The sequence below is a fragment of the Eleginops maclovinus genome, chromosome 18 (assembly GCF_036324505.1).
Source record: "Eleginops maclovinus isolate JMC-PN-2008 ecotype Puerto Natales chromosome 18, JC_Emac_rtc_rv5, whole genome shotgun sequence".
Lineage (NCBI taxonomy): Eukaryota > Metazoa > Chordata > Actinopteri > Perciformes > Eleginopidae > Eleginops > Eleginops maclovinus.
Window position 1 is genome coordinate 22,276,511 of NC_086366.1, and position 20,494 is coordinate 22,297,004.

At 40.9% G+C, this 20,494-nt stretch overlaps 1 pseudogene; it reads left to right on the plus strand.

Annotated features, from left to right (window-relative positions):
* The first annotated feature begins 4,222 nt into the window (after positions 1–4,222).
* LOC134880500 (uncharacterized) lies at positions 4,223–14,113 on the plus strand (annotated as a pseudogene).
* The last annotated feature ends 6,381 nt before the right edge of the window (positions 14,114–20,494 follow it).

Below are 20,494 nucleotides of genomic sequence, written 5' to 3' on the forward strand. Positions count from 1 at the left end.
CAGGGCCAGCGCTTTGCTTTTGTCGGAGACACCACCCAGCACTCCTGAAACTCAGCCCGAGCCAGGGCCCTCCAGGTTAGAAGTTGTTAAGTTTGTAAGAGATTAAGGATTTTTCATTACATCTCAAATATGATGAGAGGAAGGGGGGAGGGGAGAATACAGAAGGGAACAGGTGCAGAGATGGAAACCTGGCTCCTTGGCCAATACTGCGCGCAGGCAACTTGTGTGAACATTTGCCCAAGAGTGGGTGTAAGGCACATTCTCTCTTAGTTCTCTCTAGTTTTGTGCCCTCTATGTTTTACAGCACATACACACTTAAAGCTCAATACTTCATGCCCTCACATACAGGTATACCTCCTCCAGGCATACCAGGCATACCTCCTCCCCATTTCTGCCAGCACAGTTCATAGTACCCACACACATACAACCCCTGGAAAGTTTTAGCACTTCTGCTAACCTAACCACCACCCCCCCCACACACACACACACACACACACATTCATAGTACCCACACATACAACCCATGGAAAGTTTTAGCACTTCTGCTAACCTACCCCCCCCCCCCCCACTGTATCCTAGGTTTGGTAAGAGTGTACACATACTGCGGATGGACAGACACAGACAGACAGATAGGGTCATTACAATGGGGTGGGGGGGGGGATGAAATGTAATGAAATGAGAACAGGGAATGAAAGTGAGAATAGAGGAGGGAGAAAAGTATGTATAGAAAGGTAAAGTCATGATATAAAAAAATTGATACGTTTAAAGAAAATCCTTATAATTATCTTGTTTTCCAGACAAAGACGCAGAGGGGAAAGTATGCGAAGGAGTGCAAAGAAGAAACTGAAAATTAAAATAGCTGAATTGGAGGCAATCCTGGCAAAGGAGAGAGCCAAAGCGCAGAAATACAAAAAGAGATATCAGAGGGCTAAGAAAGAAGGAGCTTCCACCACGTCACCACGTACAGCTGTAAAAGCTTTGTTGGGCCGTCAGAAGGTCAGGTCTCCTGTCAAAAAGGCTCTACTTTTTCACGCTGCTTTAGTGGAAGATATCAGATCCAAATACAAAAAATCAAATGCAAACAAGGAAAAGCAGCTGATCGCTAAAGTTGCCACTGGAAACATAGTGAAAAAGTACAAGCTCCAAAACTATGCCAGATCAGCTTTTGGGTACTCGAAGAAGAGAGCCATACATCTTCCTAGCAATCTCACCTACAGTGGTATAAGAAGAAGTGTCCATCAAATGCAGTTAAGACACAACATTACATCTTTTTTCCTGCGAGATGATGTCAGCCGAATGACAACCGGTCCCAAGCAAACCATTACACTGCGAAAGAAGAAGATGCAGAAGAGGTTGTTAACTAACACAAGAAATTTTTTTTACCAGAAATTTTTGTCTGAGAACCTGGGAAATGTGTCTTATACCACATTTTGCCGCTGCAAACCATTTTGGGTGGTAAGCCCTTCACCCTCTGACCGGGATACATGTTTATGCAAGAAACATGAGAACTTGCAATTCATGACGGATGCTTTAAAGAGCTGTGGGTTGCTGCCTCACCGAGATATTGAACAACTGGCTCAGGAAACCATGTGTGATTCCAAAGCGAAGGCCTGTGCATATGGGGAGTGCAGGGAATGCCTTTATACATGTCAGCCCATGCTGCGGTCTCCTGGACAAGATGGTGTCACTTTTTGCCAGTGGACCACTGAGAAAATTGAAAGAGATGACAAAACCTCAACAATTACCATCAAGAAGGTATTGGAAATGTCAGAGGATGAAGTAAGCACACAGTTCCACAACAGCCTTTTCCAATTCAAGCGCCATATTTTTAACATCAAATGGCAGTATGACGTTTACCGTAAGATTCGAAACAACCTGAGTGTCACTGAGTGTCTTATACATATCGACTTCAGTGAAAACTACTCCTGCAAATACAGCAAGGAAATACAGTCTGTGCATTTTGGGGGCTCACACCATACGTTGCAGACGAACAAGCACCACAGACCTTTTGTACAATCTCACCCTCCAGGAGACATGACCCAGTGGCCATCTGGGCCCACCTTGACCCCATTCTGAACCAAGTGAGAGAGCAACACCCTGATGTCCGCACACTCCATTTTTTTAGTGATGCTCCAGCGACACAATATCGGCAAAAGGGGAATTTTTTCCACCTCTCTACCGAACCCTTTAAGTATGGATTCAAGGAAATTTCCTGGCACTTTTTTGCAGCCAGCCATGGGAAGGGGGCTCCAGATGGGGTAGGGGGGGCCCTCAAGAGAACAGCAGACAAAATTGTCGCCCATGGAGAAGACATTCCGAATGCACAAACAATGTATGAGAAACTAAAAGGTCAAGAAAACTGTTCGATTGACCTGCACTTCATTCCAGAGTCAGACATTGAGGCTAAACCCGAGGTAATGAATAAATGAATGAATGAATGAAAACACACACACACACACACACACACACACACACACACACACACACACACACAACACACACACACACACACACACACCTCCTGATCAGTTATCTTTCCTCTTTCATCTGTAGGTACCTGCTGTTACTGCTGTAAAAGGCACTACAAGAATCCACCAAGCCATCAGCATGAAACCTGGTGAAATGATGTACAGAGACATTTCATGTATCTGTAAATGGGAGGAAGGCACCCTGGATTGTTCATGTTTCAACCTTCAAAAAGTGTCCCTGTTGGCATCTGATCAGTCAAAAGTACATGTGAGTAGACTGCTAAATTATTATTACTTATCAATTTATATGGGAGGGGGGGGGGGTCAAGCACTTTGACTATGTACATAGGCTACTACTACTACTTGAAACTACGCAGTGTTGTTGCTCCACACACAATTTTGTTGCCTTCAATGACAATGACAATAAACTCTCTTGAATCTTGAATGTGAAGGAACAGAATAAAAGTTGGAGGCCAGAAGTCATCGAGGAGAAGCACATTGGTGAATGGTGTGTAGTCAACTATGACAATGATTGATACCCTGGTATCATTCTTGATGTAGAGGAGCACAATGTGAAAGTGAAATGCATGCACAACAAAGGCATCAACAAATTCTGTTGGCCAAGTCCTCGTGATGACATCAACTGGTATGGGGATTGGCAGATTCTGTGCCTCATGTCGGAACCACAACTTCTGAACAGGCGTGCCTTCTCAGTTGAGCCATCTGTATGGAAGTACATGGAGGACCAATTACAGTAGACCTAGATGTCCTGATGTTCTGATGAGTAGCCTACACTGTAAAGAATTACCAGCATTTCACAATGATTAACAGTATTATTTTACAGTAACATGTTGTAATTAAGTTCCCCTGTAATATCCCAAAGAATACCTGTAAAAACGACAGTATCCTTGGATTATACAGCATTTAACTACATATACAGTAAAACCCTGCAATCAAAAAACCCCTGTGATATCACAACAAGGTCTGTAATATCACAGCAATACAGTAAAAAAATGCATGTTATTTTGCCTAATAATTAGGGCAGGGACTCGTTTAAAAAAATTAACCTTATTAATTAGAGGCTTTGTAATTAATGAATCGAAATTAATCACATATAAATATTTGACCTGAGAACAGTGAGAAGCAATTTGTTTTTCACATGGATTTTAGTAGGCCTAGGCCTATAACATTGAATAATGACTGAATACATAAGCTTAAGCTGCTATATGTTTTGCATTGAGGTGATACTTGAGGCCTTGTTGCATAATTTGCACACAACCGTGCTCTTATCGACGCTTCTATCCGTCCGTTTTTTAAAACAAAATGTCCCATCCACGGGGCCATAGGCGGCAATTTATGTTTTTGCCCGTGGGTGCCCAAATTAAATGAATACCACCAAGGTGATGATTGTCAAAAATTCAGGTTTACATCCCGATTGGCCAGTCGGTGCTCAACCTTTTTCAGTGCACTTTTCAGGAGCACCCACGGGATCGGCGCCTATGCACGGGGCCAACCAAAGCGGTCGCATCAGCTTCTTCGCTCATGTTCTGACATGGTGTGTTTGGTCGGTAGCTGCGGTTTAAGCAGTATGTAAATCGTATAAAATCTACTTGATTATTGTAGTCAGCAAAGGAATTATAAAGTAATTGGTAAAGTATACACAAACTACCTGTTCGTTAACAGTAACAACTGTTACAAAGAAAAATACGGTAAAATATACCCGACAGACGTGAGTACTGTGCTCCAAATTGCGCATGCGTCAGACCGCGTTTTTGACAGAGCGGGACATCAAACTCTTCACTGCCATCTTCCTCTCGCTGCCGGCGGCCATCGAACGGAAAAGAAGGTAAGCAATTTGATGTGTATAATAGCGCGAATGCAAATGGTGATTTATGAAATGATGAGACATTCGACTTCACTTGTATTCGGCGTGCGTCCGTGTTACGTGCCATGTCCTGACGCTAACTTTCGGTTCAAGTAACCAAAAGTTATGACAGACACGACAACACAAATACACTCATCGTAACATGTAGGCCTATCGCTAAATGATGCAATTTATAAATCGTTAAAAGTCGCGTTAATTTTTGTGTAATTAATTCATCTTAAAGTCCCGGCCCTAATAATAATATTTACTTTCAAATGGACGTTTATCGCATGACACAGTTCATATGTTGTTAGCAAGTGTGCCGATAGTTGTTAAGTAGTTAACTTAAGTTAAGTAACTAACTAGTGAAGATAGTTTAAATAACTATTAGCAAATGCTGTGAGAGAACGTTCTCTCACAGCATTTGCTAATACTTATTTAAAAGTAGATATCTGTTAGAACTTGATTTTTCAAAAAAAGTGAGAGCTCTATATTACAGTATCACCCACAGTTGAAACATGACCCGAGAGCAAAAGCGGTTTTAATAATATTGATAATAGCCAGTAATGATAATGATAATATTGCAGTACACCCAAAGGTGATGTAACTCAAAAAATCCATTACTCTCATCCAATAGTGTTGACAGGAAACCAACGTGTGAGCTTCCTCCAGTAAGTACTGGAGCAGGACTACGGTTATCACGTAGTCTATTGACTCATAGCCCTACATCTTGCCCTATCTTAATTAATAAATAGTTTTTGTACCTTCTAGGAATTGCTACTCTTAATATGGAGGTGGTCTCTGAACCAAGTGCTCCAAGTTCCCCAGCTCCAAGTTTTCCAAACACTCTGGCTACTCCTCAAGCATTCCAGCCTCCAAATCAGCTGTTGCCCAGCCCTCCAAGCACTGCCCCACGCACGTCAAGCCCTTCACAGCTTGGCGTACCATGGTATGTGGACTTTCGTCTCAACTGGGACCAGGTGTCATCAGCCATTCGACTTAGAGTGGAAAAAGAAGAAAGACCATTGCCAGACCAGAGAAAGGCCTTCGTGGTCGTGCTCGTGGACCAAATGATGCAGCACGACCGCAACCCATCCAGAGCCATGTGCCACAGCGTTGTGAGAAACATTGTCAGGTAGGCATGGGACTATTATCAATATTATCGTTAATTGTAATTTAAAAAATACAATTAACGTGGTGCAAGCTGTCAGTTAATCCTTAGCCCGACCCCCTTTAACTGTTTGTAGTTTTCATTGACTCATTTCCTGCACCTCTATGATGTCACAATGGTGCAGAAGTAAAGACTTTGTAAAGATGGTTTGTTTAAATAGAGCTAATATAGTCAAGAAAACCAGAGTTATGCATGTTGGACCTTTTTTACTTATATTTCGTGTTGCAATAATATAGTTTATCGTGATTATTTTTGCCACAAGGTGACATATTTTCTAATTGTCCCACCCCTATTTTCAGGAACCATCCAAAAACATTTGGCGACATTGGCAAGCACAGTGATACTGTTGGAGACTGATGTCACTCTCTTCTGCAACAAGTAAAAACGAGAGTGGAGTACAAAAATAGGAATAATACTCTTGCTCAACGCCGCAGACAAGGAAGACCGCGAACGGGAATGGAAGGAGAGGCCAGACTGGCAAGAGGTCCTGTTGACCAATACAGGTATGTGGAAATATACGGGTAAAATCTGTCAACATTTTGATCGAAAGCATTGTATATGACCATGAATGCAACCCTGAAACAACACAAAACATACTTTTCTCTTGACTACTATATTGACACTTTGACATGGACCCTTTTCCCAGCAAGCATGCTGCGGTGTCAATAGTGTAGTAAACACAGGTGTAATTACCTGTGATTATGGCCCTGTTCCATTTAGGATTAAGCTGAGCCAGGGTGCTGATATTGTGCATAGTGGCTCCCTGGCATGGCTGTGACACACAAAATAACTTGACCATAATTAATTTGATAAAATACACCTGTGCTTACAACACTATGACACCGCAACATGACTGCTGTGGAATGGGTCTATTTAGACAGTCACAACCGGGAATCAAACTGCTGACCCTTCAGTCATGAGACAACCTGCTCCACCTTCTGAGCTTAGCCGCCTCCGATAGTATTGTTACCCTTTGATGCCCACCCCTAGGTGTATGAGGTGGGGCCCAGCAGATTTGCCAGAGGGGGGAGACCGAGGCAACGTTGGAGAATAGGAAGAGGGATCTGCTCAACATCTACTCAGGCATGCCATCTACTGTCTTTTTGGTTAATTTTGTTTAATGCAAATTTGCAAACTTGTCCTGATCTGAACACTGCGTGTGGGTGGCGGCTACCAAATTGTTACTTGGGTACTAACAATACATTTGTATGTCTGTATACACAGAGGAAGGAATGAGTGGGGCAGAGAGAGCAGAACCAATAATGAAAAAGACATACATCATCCTGCGGAAATACCTTAACAAAGAGCCTGCCGCAGAGATGTCCGAGATCAAACTGGAGTGGCCGGTTCTCTTCTCTCAGAAATGCCTATTCTCACACTTTGGCATCCTGACGGACGTCGATGTCCTTCAAAAACTACAGGAGGCAATTACTCGACAAGGACAGACCATCCTAGATTACTGTGCAACACTGGACAACCCCAAGATCCGCGATGTTCTGGCCCGCTATGATCCAGACTCTGACAAGGCTGCCTGCATCCTGCTGCTCCTAATGTCATACTTCAAAGAGCCGAAGGAGAATTTGATGCTTGAAGTTGATGTAAGATTTTTTATTCAAATATTTAAAATGCAAAATGAGTGATTACATTAGACGCCATTTATTACCTTGTATGATTTACCTCTGACCAATGAACAATATTTATCCTTTAACGTTAAATCTATGCTTTTGTGTGTTACTATGTTACAGCCATGTGCCACTGCTGTGGACGTTAATACTGCAGAACTCCCCAGCACCCCCTGTTTGATCATTCAAGGTAATGTTACTTGGATCTTGTATCGACATTTCTAACTCAGTATTTGGTTTTGATTCTAGGAATCTACATGACCACAATAAATAATAATAATAATAACATTTGTATAGCACTTTATATCTGAAACAGATCTCAAAGTGCAAATAACACATGATGTGGTATCTGTTCATTTCAGGTGACATGATGAAGCCCTCTGGATGGCTTATATCCATCGAGGGACATGTCGTAATGGGCCCACATCCTTTGTTTTTACACGGAGTAGCTGCTTTCTTCAGCAGCTATTACGTCTTCAACCTTGAGTAACCTGCCGCTGGATCGTCAACGCTGGAGTTCATTCAAAGGTATTGTATAAAGATCACAATTAATCTTGTAATTCACATTTGAGTATAGGCTTCCAACTAGTGTTGCACGGTATACCGGTACTAACGAAGTATCGCGGTACTGAGGCATTTAAAACGGTACGGTACGGGATTTGGAAAGTACCGGTACATGGCGGGAAACTCATCAGTAACGTTGCGTGGTAACTAGGATACAACTGAGAGGAGCAGGAGAGAAGAATGGCTGCTGCACCACCTGTCACTCCCCTGGTTGACAAACCAGGGGCACGAAGTGCAATCTGGAAGTATTTTGGCTTGAAGTCAGATGAGGAAGGCAAACCAACAAATGTAGATGCACCGGTTTGCAAAAGGTGTTTTAAAACATGCCAAGCGAAGGGCGGCAACACGTCCAACCTAACGAAACACTTACAGGACAAGCACCCAGACCTGTATACAGAGCTCAGGGGACAACAGGTAGGCTAACTCACAAACTAAGGTTTTCCCCCTTAAAATGACAGGGAGCCAAACTATTTTTGAAGTGAGCAAGTCATGTCAGGGCAAAAAAAAAGTTGCACCTTACGTGTAGGCTAGATAACGCCTTCAATAGCGGAGAATGCGGCACGTTCGCTTTTCAAATGGAATAGCTCAGTAGCCTAGTTAATATTTGGAAGGGCACACAGAGACCAACCACATTTCACGTTTTTAAAGTTTGTTTCAGTCCGTAGGCTACCATCCTCGCAGAAATACGATCAGTAGCCAAGAACTAGTCTTTCACAAAACAAATTCAGTGATGTGTCAGAGAGCCGGTTCTCTGACATGACAACGGCTCCATTGCAGGCTACTGTTAGGAGCTCCGAGCCCGTATTCTCTCTCTCTCTCTGTCTCTCTGTCTCTCTGTCTCTCTCTCTCTCTGTCTCTCTCTCTCTCTGTCTCTCTCTCTCTCTCTGCTGCACGGAGACAAATGTTTCCCCCCCGCCTCATCACGTCACACTCATGCAATATAATAGTAATAATAAAAAAAAAAAAACGCATTAGGTGCAAGTTGTGACAGCGTTTTCTGACATAGGCATATCGTCTGCATAATAGTCTTAATGCCGTCACTATCTTTCCATCTGAAGCGACGTTTCGGCAATCTTGCTGTTCAGGCTTCAAATGTGACCCGAGAGCGCGAGGCTGTTTCTCCCATCCCACTGCGCTCTGACTTTTAACCACAATCTGAGAGGCATTCATTCATTCATTCATTTCCCTTCTCCTTTGCCAGAAAACACAATTTCTGTCATTAATAAAGACATGCATAAGGTTCGTTCCATGCCTGCACGTCTTTTTGCGCAATTGCAATAGCGCATTTCGTTTTTATTTGGCTATTTAAAATTATGCAAATTATTGTAGCGTTTTCTCCAGCAAATTTAGGAGGAACACGAGTGCTCTAGTAGGCCCTATCTGCAGATAAACTTTAACTTTTGCCCATGCCGAGACGTAGGCTATCTGAAGTTCCTTGAAAACATCTCCGCAAAAATGTGAGTGCGTTTCATGCATTTTCGGTCTGCTCGCTGCCTAACTGCTTCAAGGGGGCTTTTCAACAACAAATATGTAGTGCAAGATCTACAAAGCTACGATATCTAGTTGGACAGAAGCGCACATCATTTAGGCAGACGTCACTTCTAGCGTTCACCCTGATAATATAGCACATTGCTCTGACCAAAGAGTTCTTTTACAATACAGGACAGGTACCAAAAATGTATAAACACACATTTATTAAAAGTCATTTATACAATATTTTATATTTTATAGCCTACATTTATACAATTTGAAAATTGTTTTGTCACCACCTGTTCTGAGTCTATATCTAATGAAAATATTTTTTAGATCTTAATGTTTATTAATTTTATTTATTTTATTCACGGCAGAAATCTGGTGCTTCTGGTCCAGGGACACACAGAGCTCAACCTACTATTGCAGCTCTGCTTGAGCAGCATACAAAATATGCAAAAGACTCAAAAGATGCTAAAAGGCTGAACAGGGCAGTTGCTGAATTTATCTGCATGGACCAATTGCCAGTTTATACTGTTGAGAAGGCTGGGTTCCGAAACCTGATTAATCAGCTAGACAAAAGATATGACGCCCCTTCAAGGAATTATTTCATGTATAGTGAAATCCCGAAAATATATGAAGAGACAAGGTCAATAATTCATGCACAGATGGCAGACAAACCACTTTTCTCATGTACCACTGACATATGGACGAGCAGAACGATAAGTTCATACATGGCTGTAACTCTGCAGTTTATAACAGCATCTTGGGAGATGCAGTCGTGGTGCATTGGATGCTCTGCCTTGCAGTCCGACCACACAGCAGACACACTGAAAGAGGTCCTGGAAGATGTCATCATGGACACCTGGGGTCTTGATATGGCAAAAATGACTGGAATCACAACAGACAATGCAAGCAACAACCGCAAGGCATTTTCCGACCAACTCTGGATTCCCTGTTTTGGCCACAATTTGCATTTGGCAGTCAAAAATGCCTTAGAAATTGATCGTGTGGCAAGCTGTCTGTCCCGGCTACGCAAGACAGTGTCAGCCTTTTCAAGATCTAATAAAATGTCAAGGCAGCTGAAGGAAAGACAGACATCTTTAAAACTACCACAACACAGGCTAATTCATGATGAGCCTACACAATGGGGTTCCACCTATGATATGGTGGAACGCTTTTGTGAGCAGCAGCAAGCAGTCTGTGCTGTTCTAGCTGAAGACAGAAAAAAATGGTTTCTGATGCCAAAAGACACGGACATGACAACTTTGGAAACAGTGAGGAATATCCTGGGTCCACTCAGTGATTTCACAGATGCCCTTAGTGGAGAAAAAGAAACAACTCTGTCATCAGTCCTGCCGCTCCTGTGGAAAATTAAAGCATGTCTGAATGATGAGGAAGGTGACAGTCCACTGGCGCTGGAAATGAAGAAGAAATGTAGAGACGACATTATAACAAGATATGATGAGCACACTATTAAGATGGCACTGAACATCAGCACCTACCTAGATCCCAGATTTAGATGCACATTTGTTACAATGGAAAAAGAAGTTAAAGAGGAACTGCTACTAAAAGCTCACACATTTCCACTTCAAGAGGAGCAAAGTGCAGAGCAACAAGAAGCCTCTGGCTCAGACCACGAACCACCAGCAGCAAAAAAAAGAACTGATCTAAAAAGCCTACTTTGCACCATCACCTCCGAAAAGAGGGTAGCAGAGAGTTCAAGGGTTTCACCCACACTGCCAACAACACTTGAGGACAAAATAAAAAAAGAGACGAGTGACTATGAACAGTCAAGAGTACTGAGTGCTGTACAGGACCCCCTAGCCTGGTGGGCTCAACATGAGGCTGATCTGCCCATCCTGGCTAAGTTTGCACGTCAATATTTGTGCATTGCGGCAACAAGCTGTGCCTCAGAACGTGTGTTCAGTACATCTGGAAACATATGCAGTCCAAGGCGTTCTAGGTTGAGTGAGGAAAATTTGGACATGTTGGTTTTCTTGGCCAAGAATCTGACCAAGGCAAAATGCCTGAGACAGACCCAGTAGATAGTGTACCACTCCAAAAGAATTAGGGAGGGAGTAGGTTGAAGTTTAAGTTGAGAGATGTTGCTACTACAGTTTTTAATGGAAACCTTTTTGGTTCTCATTGCTGCTCCCGTTTAATTCCTTTTATTTGACTATTGTAAAATTGCTGAATAGTAACATTATTGTTATGCATTATTGTTTATGTTACGAGTTTCTTATTAAACTCTGTTATGAATGACATTTTCTGTGTTCTCTTTTTATTTAAAAAAGTACCGAAAAGTACCGAAAAGTATCGAAATACATGTTAGTATCGGTACCGGTACCAAAATATTGGTATCGTGACAACACTACATGCTACTGTTTAGGAATAGCTGATAGCTGATAGCTGATAGCTGATAGCTACGCGCTCACTCCAATTTGCATGACATGTAAAAACATGGTATATTAGCTTTGTTGTTGGCAATGTGTATCTGATATTTTAATCGTGTCTTTATGAGTTGCATTTTCCTGTGGTGGTCATGGATAGGCTATCCTACCATTCAAACACGTTGTGTTCTGGAAAGCATTAAAGCAATGGATGTTTCAATTTCTTCATGGTTGAGACAACGCAGTTGGATGTTTCAAGGCGTATTGTACACGGAACTTTAACAAGTTATGTTGGAAGCCTAAGCAATAAGAAGCGGTCACTTGGTTTTGCTGTGGTGAAAAAAATGACAAGTGTACGGAAAAAAAACACTGTTAGACATTATGACTAGCTTACGCTCTTTTGATCTGTCTCAAGTTGCATTACAGTTTATTCCTAGACAACTAGAAACGTTTTGGTGGGGGGGGGGGTGTGTGTGTGTGTTAACATTCCATACAGTAAGCTCACTAACAGTATGTGGATTGGAGCAATTTTAAGCTGAAAGTATAAAAACATTTAACCAAGGAAATTATTACTACAGGTTTAATTTTATTCAGTAAGACTTAAAACATACAGTAGTGTGTGTGTGTGTGTGTGTGTGTGTGTGTGTGTGTGTGTGTGTGTGTTTACTTGCAGTTATCACTACGTGGGGCCCAGGCTATGGGAGAACACCAATGGTGTGAGGCCCTGAAACGTTGTGGGGCCCAAAATGGTGGGCCCCACACCGTTTTTCATCTCTCTGTGCTCAGGAGCCTCCCCTGATATGCCTGTTGCTTTTTTTTCATGTTTTGAAATTTGGCCCACAAAGTGACAAAAACTAGGTATGTGTGTAAAAGTGTGTGTGCTCACTATCGCCCCCTTTACCAGACCCCAGTATTGCAACCGATACACACTTACACACTCCTACATACACACACATGGGAAGGAAGGAGGGGCCCACAAAGTGTCAAAAACTAGGTATGTGTGTAAAAGTAAATGAATCAATATATCTTAATAAATACATTTTATTTATCGTTCATGTATTCATTCATATAAATGAAATGTATATTTTGTTTAGTGTAATATTATGGGTATGAAACATGACAATACGTAGGGATTAGTGATGCGCGGGCTGGCCCAAAACCCGTGGGTCCCGCGGGCTAGCCCGTGGGTCGGGCGGGCCGGGTTGTTTTTTCCGTGGAAAATGCGGGTAGCGGGCGGGTCGGGTAAAAATTATTCCAGCTATTATAGTTATGTATCCGTTCATATGCTTGTCTTTTGTGTAAGGATAAAATGGGGTTTTCTCCCTCTCTTCCCGCTCCGTCTCATGCACCGCACACAGGCAGCACGTCAGAAGGCAGCAGCAAGCTGCGAGCTATGCCTCCTGTCAATCATTTGTTTAGCGAAAATAATAGCCTGCCGTGCATCTCCTCATAATTGTGAGCAAAACCCCTCGTTAATAGGCCTACCGTTTGGCAAACCACGACGTAAACTCATTGGTATCTTTTTTTTTTTTTTCTCCCATTTTCGCGGGTTGGGTCGGGTTGGGTTAAAAAATCAGAGCGTAATTTTGCGGGTCGGGCGGTGCGGATTGGCTGTCACGATGGGTTGGGTTGGTGCGGGGGTTAAAAATCCTTAACCCGCGCATCACTAGTAGGGATCTAATAAATATTTTATGTCAAATTTGAATAACACATAATGAAGGGAACAATTATTTTCAAACTATAGCAGTGTTATAACAAAGTAAGGAGCAGTGAATGGGGGCGCCCCCAACACATTTTAGGCGGCCGCCTAGTTCGCCTATGGCAATCGCCGGGCCTGTTTCCACAGTCCAAAAAGGAGGGCATGGCTTTTCAGTCCCTATACACGTACAGGACAAAACCTGGGGCCGAGTACACAAGGTGCAGTGTGAGTTGGAGGATTGCAAACAGTACTCATAAATGGCATCTAGAAGTGGATTAACTTTCACACACTGCGAACACATCCGCTCTTTACAATACTGCACAGATATAGCCACAGAAGAATGCCTCAGAGAAGATATGTTAACAGAAATGGTGCACTTAAAGTTTTTTGGTGACTCAAAAAAGTCAACCTGCCTTAAAAGGCAAAAATATGTAGGCAGAACATGTCCCTCTCTGTGTTGAGGTATCATTTGTGGAAAGCTCAAAGCACTTTTGTTTTTCCGTCCATGAGCCGACTTTGCACTATTACAGTCGCCTTGGGAGGATATTTGTAACCTACAATTCCTCCAACCAAGGATGACATGTGTTCACAAAAACATCAGCAAATGGCATTTATTTCAAACCAACCGAGATGTCTTCAAAACAGAAAACTGAAAAAAGTAAAGGGCTACAGAACATTTGATCATGTTGTGACTTGTGTTTTTTTTAAATGTTTTATCATTGATCACTTAATAATTTAACTTGGATTATACTGTAGATGAGAGTTAGGGTAGTATTTAGTGGTACTTAGGTGTTCCAGCAGCACAAGAACATGATTAGCATAGACATAGTGTAACAATCACCCTGATTTCTCTTTCAGGTAGACTATCACTTTTTGTTCGGAAAACTACATAATATTATTTCAGTTACATATGTAAACTCATCTTATTCCAAAAAAACATCAATCAAATCACATTCCCATCAGCAATCCAGTATATTCCAAAGAAAATACCCCATAAACAAACTGTTTTCTCAAAAGCTTTTGTATTGATTTTGATAATTGTATCAGTAACATCAAATTGTCCACAGCTTTTATACCCCATACGTTTTTGTGGGTAATCTGAAATAAGATTTCAGATTACCCACATGTACCGTGTCCGTATTGTCAGTGTCTTGCCATTTAAGCCTATAATTGAGAGGCCCTAATATTTTCATCACTTGTGCTGGCTCTGACCACTTGGGTGCTAGCTTTGATGAAAATTTTTCAGAGGCCTTAGACTGAGGGTGTGTTCGGACCCAGACCAGATCTCCCACAAGAAATTGCGCAATTCTCCTATGGGCATCATAGTATCTATTTTCCACATCGGCAAACACACACACAAAACCAATTAACAGGTAACCCAAAACATTATTTGACCTTGCAAGGATTTAAAACTTTATGTTAACTGGGCACTGGTTTTTTTTTACATACAATTTGTACCATTTCAACACTTATAACGTCATGTGGCTGTGTCACAATAGAACCAAACATGAAATTTATGGTGGTTAAGAATAAAAATACAGAATAATGCAACAGAAAAACTAATTGAAACAAATATAACAAATATATAGAAAAATAGCAGTGCAATAGAGTCAAAATTAAATGATAATGAAAAGGCAGTAAAGTACTCTGTATAGTACACAATAAAATGTATAGGCCTATGACATCTTATGAGATGTTGGTTTATGAATATGAGCTTAAGAGAAAATGTGTGCACTGATGAAACAAGTTTACTATACAAATAAAAACAATATATACTATAGACAAGGAATTGATCGATTTTATGTCATATACTAATTAATTCATTTGTGAGGAAAACGATTCAACCAGAAGTGCATTCGCGATTTTATTTTGAAACGTATGCCGTGCATTTCCGGGCCTGACAGCGGAGGTCTGCAGCCAGGACCTCGTGGAAGAATCGGCATCGACCGACGGCAATTTCTTGGAAATATATGGACAACAGGTAGGTGTTATTCATTTGATTAAGTCAAAATTATTCGGAGAATATCCAGTGATATTACTGCACATATAATGTAAGCAAATGTAATACAATGCTGTTTTACACCAATAGCCAGTTGGCTAACATTAGCTACAGAGTGCTTGTTGCTAAATAGTGCATTTGATATTAGCTGTTAGCTGCCGTGCACTAGCTAAATAGCTCACTAACATAACGTTATCTACAACTTGACACTCGGTTAATGCAATGTTCCGCCGCAATGCATTGTGGGACGTGGCGGCCATTTTAGGCCTGAGTGCAATGTAAACATAAGCAGTAGTTGTGTCAATTCAGTGAAATATAAAAGAAAGACGACATGCACACATGCTAGAAAGGTAAGAGGATTTACTCAGAAACGTTAAAGGAGCCAGATAACGTTATCTGTATCCGTTTATTATGTAGAACAGATAAATTAATACTTATCCTTGCTTTTACAATTTTCTGTCTACAAGTTGCCAGAATCAATGGGCTAGACTTTGAGGTTAGTCACATATTATACATAATGTACACATAACAAGTATATTTATGAATTTCAATTATTTAAATAGTGATAAATTAACAAGTCAGTGAAGTCTTTGTGTTAACATCTTGACTTTCTCCTACAACTCTATTTTATTGTGGCTGTTGTGTTTAGAGATAAACCATGTAAATGTTACACATGGATCTTTATGGCTTCACTGGAAGCATCAAGCCCTGGAATGTTGAAGATCAGAGTTAGTTTTTTTTTTTCCTTTTTGGATAGCTACTGTGGTTCTGGTAACTGCTCGAAACAGATCATGAGTCAGTCAATAGGGATGCTGTTCTTGCATGTTGGGTAACTAAGGTTTATGATGTCCAAATCACTTTCAGGGAGCCATGTCAACCCGGAAAAAGAGAATAAAGCCTGTTGAGGAGGCCACCTCATTCATCCTGCTCTCGAAGGACAAGCCAGGAATTGAGGGAAAATATATTAATAGCGAAAAAGGTACAAGGCAGCAGATCATATTACACCAGTTCATTTCTCAGTACTGTTCTTTCACGTAAAAAAAATAACTTTGTGGTTAAAAGCTGTTATTTAGCTGCTGTTTTTTTGTTGAATCCAATATAACCAGCTATGGTTAAAAGTTAAGATTTTATTGTAAGTGGTTACAATATATATATATATATATTTTTTTTTATGGTTACTCATTTATTAGAGATGTGGATGAATCTATGTTAAAGGATGAGACAACAAAATATTTTTAGCAAATACAGTAAGAAAGCAATCTATTAATTGATGTTCTTATAGGAAGAGGAGTTTTTGCTACCCAGCCCATCAATCCAGGTGCCTTTGTCGTGGAGTATAGAGGAGACCTTATGTCGGTGGAGGAATGCCAGTCGAGGCAATACTCAGAGACGGAGAGTACATTTCTTTTTGAGTTTGAATGGAAGAAACATCGCTATTGGTGAGCAATGTGCAATTTGTAGACATAAACATTTTTAATTCAGACCCTAATAAGCAGCAAAAATTTGCTTTGTTTCAATTAGGGTTTTTTGGGCCAATTACTGTTCACCGATTGCTGATCTCAGTATCACTGAATGTTTCATTAATTATTGATTTATTTAATTTGTTCTTGACATTGGATAATAACCTACCATGCTTTGTGTCACATTTAAAGTTAATATAGTTGAGTTTGCAGAACCTGACCCAACACTTATTGCGATTTGCAATACGAAGACAGGACAGATACTTAAAAAACCTAAGTGGGCTTAACACCCCTGCCTCCCATTTGTTTTTTTTTGTAACTTGACATTTTGGGGCTAATATAGTACAGTATAGTATTTTTCTGTGTTAGGACAGTTTCCCATCACATTTAATAATGTTATTTAGTGTACTATGATGTTTAAATGTCTCTTCTAATGAATATTTAGAAAATTCTTTTAACAGATAATTTTCTCACATCTTTCAGTATTGACGCATCCAAAGAAAATGGATCGCTGGGACGATTAGTCAATGACAACAACAAATCTCCAAATTGCACCATTAAACAAATCGCAGTAAACAACAGGCCCCACTTATGCCTATTTGCTGTGAAGAAAATAGAAATAGGAACGGAAATTGATTACAGCTATGGAGATTCGAAGTGGCCGTGGCGTAATAAGGTAAGTTGGTTATATTTAGCATACTGATTTTGATATATTTTGCAAAAAAATGAATCTGTCAGTTCAGCATTGCCTGTTTTCTCAATTCTGAAATGAATGGATGGGGAGAACAAGTTGTCAAATGCATGTTCAAAAAGAGATGTTACCATACAGGTAATACTAGGCTTTATTTTTAACAATTTTCTTCCCATGATTACACGTGGAGTGATTGCCTTATGCAATCTAACCTCTGATTGTTCAAATCAATTAAACTCAAGTTTCTAGAGATGCAATATAAAGCTTTCTGAGCATCTGCAAGTTTAACAAGGGTATTTTGAAAAGAATCTACTGCCATAAGCTGAATACGTTGTGTTTTTATCTCATATTCCAGGTGCCACTCAGTCAGTCTCCTGCAGTGCAGGTAGAGTCTAAGAAGCTCCCTGCTGCATCAGACACCACACCTAACGAGTCCGATTCTGCCGATCATGTTGGAACACAGGTAACAGCGAAGTGATGACACTGCTTCCTGAAACTGTGTTACGTTCCTTGGGGGATTTTCAAAGTCATCTTGTTCGTTCACGAACTGCCCCATGCAGTCCTAAACTCAGATTGTTCAGTAAATGAGCAATTCAAGAGGATGTTGACATCTCATTTTTCAAAAGTATTCCAGTCAGAAATACTTACCGGGGGATTGTACAGGAGCAGTGTAACATCACACACTTGTACATTTCTTGTTTTGTCCTTCTGGGGCCCCTGAAACTGAAATCTGTCTTTCAAGTTCCCTGTCAGGAGGCCAGTGTTACACACTCTTTTCTAGTCTTGCCTTATGGGGCCCTCCCGTTTGTATCTACATGAAATTGATTTTTCTTCATTAAGAAAACACCTGTCAATGTCTAAACTCAAGTTTCTAGAGATGCAATTTGAAGCTTCCTGAGCAGGTGCAAGTTTAACAAGGGTATTTTGAAAATAATCCACTGCATCCTCTTGTATTTGTCCTGAGATGTGCGGATACCTCTACGTGGGATCATGTCATGTGCTTGGTTTTAGGTTCTGTGCTGTTAAGCAACCGTTTTCACATGAACTAACGTGTTTACTGTAAAACAATCAAATTACAGTGCTTTATATCGGTTTCCTCTTAATACGTTGTGTTTTTATCTCATATTCCAGGTGCCACTCAGTCAGTCTCCTGCAGTGCAGGTAGAGTCTAAGAAGCTCCCTGCTGCATCAGACACCATACCTAACGAGTCCGATTCTGCCGATCATGTTGGAACACAGGTAACAGCGAAGTGATGACACTGCTTCCTGAAACTGTGTTACGTTCCTTGGGGGATTTTCAAAGTCATCTTGTTCGTTCACGAACTGCCCCATGCAGTCCTAAACTCAGATTGTTCAGTAAATGAGCAATTCAAGAGGATGTTGACATCTCATTTTTCAAAAGTATTCCAGTCAGAAATACTTACCGGGGGATTGTACAGGAGCAGTGTAACATCACACACTCGTACATTTCTTGTTTTGTCCTTCTGGGGCCCCTGAAACTGAAATCTGTCTTTCAAGTTCCCTGTCAGGAGGCCAGTGTTACACACTCTTTTCTAGTCTTGCCTTATGGGGCCCTCCCGTTTGTATCTACATGAAATTGATTTTTCTTCATTAAGAAAACACCTGTCAATGTCTAAACTCAAGTTTCTAGAGATGCAATTTGAAGCTTCCTGAGCAGGTGCAAGTTTAACAAGGGTATTTTGAAAATAATCCACTGCATCCTCTTGTATTTGTCCTGAGATGTGCGGATACCTCTACGTGGGATCATGTCATGTGCTTGGTTTTAGGTTCTGTGCTGTTAAGCAACCGTTTTCACATGAACTAACGTGTTTACTGTAAAACAATCAAATTACAGTGCTTTATATCGGTTTCCTCTTAATACGTTGTGTTTTTATCTCATATTCCAGGTGCCACTCAGTCAGTCTCCTGCAGTGCAGGTAGAGTCTAAGAAGCTCCCTGCTGCATCAGACACCATACCTAACGAGTCCGATTCTGCCGATCATGTTGGAACACAGGTAACAGCGAAGTGATGACACTGCTTCCTGAAACTGTGTTACGTTCCTTGGGGGATTTTCAAAGTCATCTTGTTCGTTCACGAACTGCCCCATGCAGTCCTAAACTCAGATTGTTCAGTAAATGAGCAATTCAAGAGGATGTTGACATCTCATTTTTCAAAAGTATTCCAGTCGGAAATACTTACCGGGGGATTGTACAGGAGCAGTGTAACATCACACACTCGTACATTTCTTCTTTTGTCCTTCTGGGGCCCCTGAAACTGAAATCTGTCTTTCAAGTTCCCTGTCAGGAGGCCAGTGTTACACTCTTTTCTAGTCTTGCCTTATGGGGCCCTCCCATTTGTATCTACATGAAATTGATTTTTCTTCATTAAGAAAACACCTGTCAATGTCTAAACTCAAGTTTCTAGAGATGCAATTTGAAGCTTCCTGAGCAGGTGCAAGTTTAACAAGGGTAGTCGTCAAGTCAAAGTCATCACGTTTGCTCACAAATTGATTATTTTCTCTATGTTCAGGTGTTTACTTCCCAAGCGGATTATCATGACAGTGATGATTCTATGGAAGTTGCTCAAGAAAAGGTAAGGAAACATGCATTTACACCATAGATACTGTGAATGCCATTACATGATTCATAAGTGTTTCACTTTTTATCTTTTCCAAATGATGTCAAGAAAAGTGGATAACAATACTTTGTATTACATTTATTACCAGCTGGATAGTGAATCAGATTCATCAGGACCCCTGCACTATTCAGATTCAACTTTAGTTGATGAAACTGATGATCCTGATTCTCTAACAGCTCATTCCAGTGAGCAATCATATTTCGTGCCAAAGCTGAGAAGGACAAAAAGTATTCTGGTAGGCATCTGAAACTCTGAATAACATACGATAGTTGATGTGACATTTTCCCTCACGTCTTTAACTTTTAATTTATTTAATTTAAAAATGTGGATAACCTTGACAAAACTCATTTTTTGCAGATGAAGGATAGAATACCAGATCTTTCCAATAGTCTCTACGATTCAACTGATGACAGCACAGAGTACAATTCTCCCAAGATTTTAAAAAGGGCCCAAAC